At 46.1% G+C, this 6,000-nt stretch overlaps 1 pseudogene; it reads left to right on the plus strand.

Annotated features, from left to right (window-relative positions):
• The first annotated feature begins 364 nt into the window (after nucleotides 1–364).
• LOC123827908 lies at nucleotides 365–3,447 on the plus strand (annotated as a pseudogene).
• Nucleotides 3,448–6,000: the final 2,553 nt, after the last annotated feature.

A 6,000-nucleotide genomic window follows, 5' to 3' on the forward strand; every position in this document is an offset into this window, starting at 1 on the left:
TGACAGCACTTGCTTACAGATGCTTACTTGGAGATCATTGTAAACAACCAACCAGGGATCTAATTGCTAAAATAGGATGAGATTGAGAAGTCTTACTCTAAAAAGGGTGGGGCACTAGGAGCTGCTAGGGGGTGGGGTCAGGTATTGGGGGAAGGAAGGAAGATCCCAGTCCCTGGAACCAGAAACGTAACTAGAGAGCAACCAGGGCTGGGAAAGGTAGAGAAGGCAGAATTGTAGGATTTTAAATCTGCCATACTTGTAATGTTATCTTGCAATTGTCAGCAGCTAGATATAAGTTTAGCACTTCATTTGCAAAATTACTAGATAGTTGCAGTGTGACTCACAACCACCAGAGTGTCACCTCATGAATTCCGAAGTGGGGGCTTTCCAGGCCTGTGCGGCGGGGGGCACGTGCGTGCACAAGTATCCACACACGTCCCTGGTCTGGCGCAGGCTCCAGGAGCAGGGCTGAGGCCAGGCCCCTCCTCCCCCGGGGTCTACCCTCTGCCATCCTTCCTCAGGTGTCAGCGATCGCTGCTACACCCACTTAGCAGCAGGTAGGAGCACAGAGACGTTCTCTTGGAGGAAACCCCATCCTACTTTAAACCTTCTGTGGGGAAGGCAGGTCACTCCCATGTTCCACGTTCTCTCACCAAGGACACGTGCTCTGATCTAAACGTCTCACGCTAGAGCTCATTCTGGCCCCAGACCTGGCCACTCCCCCGAGTTGTTACTCAAAAAGAGATCAATTTGAAATTTAAAAAGACAAATATTTGATTACAATTATTAACTTGGTTAAGTGCCTTTGCTCAGTTCCAATTTCCTGAACAGATTCCATTTAAAAGCCCTAGGGACACCAAATTACTTTTAATGCGGGTCATCAGTTCGAAAGGTCTGGACAGTCTAAGAGAAAACGTACATCAAGCAACTACCCCTCCCCCCACCCCAACCCTGGCCCCTTTCGTGTTGTTCCTGCCAACGCAGCAGCCGGCCTGCTATACTGCTATATAGACCCGCTGCACCACCCGCAAGTCACTGACCCCCCCACCCCACTCCCGCACCCCCGCACCGTTCTGCCCACCAGCCATGGGGAAGGTGAGGGCCCAGACCTCCAAGCCTGTGGTTCCCTTCCTTACCCGAGGACCGGGGCTTGCAGGGCCAGTGCTATGAGTGCAGCAGCAACCACCCCAACCTGCAGCCCTACTTCAGCCGCTGCAACTCCATCCGCGTGGACAGCGGCTGCTGGATGCTGTATGAGCGCCCCAACTACCAGGGCCACCAGTACTTCCTGCGGCGCGGAGACTACCCCGACTGCCAGCAGTGGATGGGCCTCAGCCACCCGGTGCGCTTCTGCAGCCTCATTCCCCGTGTGAGTCCAGTCCCCCTGGTCCCTCTGCGCCCTGCAGTCACACAGGTACTCTCCAGTACTGTTGGATGGTGGCCTTCTTTTTCTGGCTCTGTTTTTCCCCCCTTTATTAGTATCTTTAAGGTTTCTTCCACTGAGAAAGTATGTGATGGAATGCTCTTAACTGGATATTTTATTTTGCTTTGTTAAAACTAAACTCACCTCTATTGGGAAAAAGTAGTGCATGACAGCGTTCAGAGTGTGAACGCCAGGGTGATGGCTAAGCAATCCCTTACTGCCAGGTTGTCTTAGGACAGCTACTCTGACTGTTTCTGTTTTCCTCGTCTGTAAATTAGAGCTAATAGGAGGAGCTACTTCCTGCAGTTGTGATGAGGATAAATGCAACTCATCTGTCACAGACAAGCCATCCCTCCCCCAAACATAAACTCTTATTATAAACATCAGGGGTCTCTCAAGTCCTGCCTTTTGGTTAGGTAACACAAGTTACCAACAGTGTGATTCTAATAGCTCCTGTGGAGCTCACTCCTACCCAAGTAACGTCCCAGCAGCCCCGAATGTCACACTTAGGGATTCTGCAGTTAGACTAGGACAGAGTCCTGGGGAACACGTACCAGTTTTTGTGAAGTTTGAAACCCTCTCAGAGAGTTTAATGTCTTGATAGGACCCAGACTGGCATTAGGAGCCTGAAAATCTAGGCTTCCCCTTTCCAGTCCCGACACTTCTAATCTCAGTCTGCAAGCTCTGTCCTCAGTTTCTCGTATAAAAAGGAAAGGGCTGAAAACGGCGCCCCACGTGTTTCGGGCTGTGGCGAAGATCAAATTAGAAAACGTGCACGTGAGTCCTTTACCAGCCATGGAGATGCATTATCAGCAGTCTGTCATACCGCAGAATGAATTCCTTACGAGAATCGCCCTGAGGAGGATTGAATGGTGGAAGAAGGAGGATGTTGAACGGCACCTGCTGGGAAGGAGCAAGTAGATAGAAGAGCGAGTGCTCAACGGCAGACAGACAGACAGACAGACAGGATTTGCCTGGAACTAACGGATTACCTTCCCATTTTTCTGCAGGTTTTATAATCTATCTATCTGTAAAGGCCTCTTTTATGACCTTGAGCTTCCAGTATTATTAATTACCTAAGACTATTTTGCCCAAACATATATTAGAATTAAGAAGTGAAACCTAGTCTTTATGATGGCACCCACTTTTCAAAATTTCAGAGTAACGGGACTTAGAGCAGAAAGAAGGCCATTAAGGAGTTGCCTACACTTACTTGCCACCAGTCTGTCCTCCTCTTAAGGAAAAGCAACTGGACTTTCTCCCTCCCTATCCTTTACAAAGCTGTTTGAGAGTCAAAATAATGTCTTTGGCAGTGATATATTTGTCTTTTTAATATGTTATTATTTTATATCATCTAATATGGAGAGCCCCAGGCCGCCATAAGTTTATGAAGGAGAGAGTAAAACAAACATGTAAAATTGCTACCTAAGAACGGTACTGATAGAGCCAACATGGCTGACATAGGCTGTGGCTTAAAAAACTCGAGGGAGCATCACTCAAGTCACGGTCTATGTGCCTTCTTGAGTGTTTCAGTGTTCGACCTACCCAGCTGTACGCGGCAGCCCTGGCGTTGGAACTCTCTTTCTTTACCTTGGTCACATTTGATATAGAAAAGACAAAGAAATGTTTCCCTGCCCCCAGGGCTATGTGTGCTTATTTGCTAAAGGCTAGACTTTCTGACTTCTCCTCATTTGCTGATTGTTGAATCCACAGTCCAGCTCCCATAGGATCTGACTCCGCGAGAGGGAAGGTGACAGAGGCCAGATGGTAGAGTTCACTGCGGACTGCTCTTCACTTTACAGCTGCTTCCACTCCAGTGAGATCCACTCCCTCCACGTGCTGGAGGTCTCCTGGGTCCTCTACGAGATGCCTGACCCCCAGGGCCGGCAGTACCTCTGAGGCTGGGGGACTGCAGGGGGTCCCACGACAGGGGTGCCGTAAGTGCTGGAGTGGGCTCTCTGAGGAGGGCCCTGGATTTCTATTGCAATGTTTTTACCCTACCTATTTCTCCATCTGGACGCTAGTAAAACATTTCCTGTGTGTTTCACGCAGTCATGTAGTCCTGTTCTCCTTTCAGGCTCCTGGGAAGGGCTCAGCAAAAATGAAGCTGGGAACAGTGTGCACTTTCTTACATATATCTGTGGAAAGGGTGGTATGGGGGGATAGGGGAGGAGAGTTAAGACACCACCTCTGTAGCCAGAATGCTGGGTGCAAATCCACCTCCTAGCTGTAGGGGATGGGGCAAGTGACTTAGCCTTTCTGTGCTTCAGTTTCCTAATTTGTAAAAATTGGGGTAACAACACTTTTCATCTCCTAAGGTTGTCATGGGAATTATTATGAATTATTATTAGTTTTACTTTTAATTCTTACAGTGGTTTGAGGCATGAAGTAAATGCTGACTAATTAGTATTTACAACATGAATATTCCTTGGTTATTACTGAGTCTTTGAACATTAGAAATTAGTGTTTTGTCAGGGTATCAATAATGGGCTGAGGATCACCTGCATCAGAATCACCTAGGATGCTTGTTAAAATGCAGATTCTTTTTTTTTATAAATGTAAACACTTTTTTCTTCTTTTTTAAATTTTATTTATTTATTTTTAGAGAGGGAAGGGAGGGAGAAAGAGAGAGAGAGAGAAACATTAATGTGCAGTTGCTGGGGGGCCGTGGCCTGCAACCCAGGCATGTGCCCTGACTGGGAATCGAACCTGTGATGCTTTGATTCACAGCCCACGCTCAATCCACTGAGCTATGCCAGCCAGGGCTAAAATGCAGATTCTTAAATCCCACTCGCAGGTGAGTTTTATGCAAATAACTTAACTTAGTTATTTTCACCTAGGTTCTTCCAGCTTTCTTTTTTTTAAAAAAATTATTGATTGATTATTTTTTTAGAGAGAAAGAAGGCAAAGAGAGACATCGCTTTGTTGTTCCACTGATTTATGCATTCATTGGTTGCTTCTTGTATGTGCCCTGACCAGAAATCAAACCTGCAACCTTGGTATATTGGGACGATGCTCTAACTAACTGAGCTACCTGGCAGGGCCTTCCAGCTTTCTGTGAAAAACAAAATATTTTCTTTAAAAGCTAAATTAGAATATTGAATACATTATTTCAGTGTATGGGTTGTTTCTGCTACTATTAACTGCTAAGGTTATTTGAAGAAACTTGATAAACAAAAAGAGAGAGGAAGTGGTGAGGGAGAAAACAGAGAGACACCAGCTGTGAGGCTGCTGCAGACGTTCAGAGATTTCTTACTTCCTTGCGTATCTGAGAAGCCCTGGGCTAAAGAGGGCTGGTGTCCCCTAAATCCAGTGCAGTGTAGATCACGGGTTTTCACTTCTGGTTCTACATTAGAGACATCCATGGAGCTTTTAAAATTGCTAATGCCTGCCCTGGCTGGTGTGGCTCAGTGAACTGAGCACCAGCCTGCACACTGAAAAGTTGCCGGTTTGATTCCCAGTCAGGGCACATGTGTGGGTTCCGGGCCAGGTCCCCACGTGGAGGCGTGAGAGGTAACTGACCCCCTTGCACATGGATGTTTCTCTCCCTCCCTCCCCCTCTCTCTAAAAGTAAATAAATAAAATCTTCAAAAATGCTAATGCCTGGGCCACACTCTCAAAGTTTCTGAATAACATAATTTTCAAGGAATTTCTCTCTTCTGACTTAAAATGGATCGACTTACATATGCTATTTTTTTTGGTCTAGATTTTCAAAATCTAGATATCCCTAATATTTTAATAATAAAAAAGCTTGACTGGTAAACAAGATTTGCATCTAGGACTTAGATGGGACTCCCAACTTCTCTTCAAATCAAACTAACCACCAGGTGCAGGCAGAGCGGCTGTGACTTGCGGGTGCCCTTCCCGAGGACAGGCCCGCCCTGGCAGCAGAGTGGGGTGCAGGAGGGAGTGCAGGGGCCTGGGCAGACAGACCCTGCAGGGCAGCACAGAGAGACCGTGGGAGCGATGGCCCTTTCCCATTCGGATTTTTGGTTGATTAGGCCAGCTGAACCACCTGAAGGCCCAAGAGACATTCACCTTGCTGAGGAACAAGATTTTTAAAATGTGAAGAAGGCTGTAGACCCCAGCTATGCTTAAATTCACTATCAGCTGAATTTATTACTACTAAGACAGCTTTCCATTACCAAATCCTCGCTTTTTCTTTTTGTACGCTGCTGCTCACATCTTCCTTTTATTGCTGATTAGGGGTTGGTGTAATTCTTTTCTTATTCTTTTTTTTTAGTGAAAAGTTGGATGACTTTTGTGCCAAAGAGAGACTAAATGGGTAAAAATTCCACAAATGCGAATGCTTTCAAGTAGCTTCCTTTTCTTCCTAGACGATACTTTTACTTAATCTAGGTAAGAGCTCCACCCAGTGCTCACCAGAAGGAAAGCAGGTATGGTTTAAAAACCTCTTCCAAATGGTTAAAAGATTGTTTTGTGCCTTTTAAAATATGCTCTGCTATGCAGGATACTCGGAGTATACTCATAATTTAGCCAAAGTGCTTACTAAGCAAATGTAAATACTATTTTGAGAGCTTTGTGACGCCTCATAAGCATTTCCTAAAAGGAGCTGA

The sequence above is a fragment of the Phyllostomus hastatus genome, unplaced genomic scaffold (assembly GCF_019186645.2).
Source record: "Phyllostomus hastatus isolate PE091 unplaced genomic scaffold, TTU_PhHast_1.1 phas_contig_137, whole genome shotgun sequence".
NCBI lineage: Eukaryota > Metazoa > Chordata > Mammalia > Chiroptera > Phyllostomidae > Phyllostomus > Phyllostomus hastatus.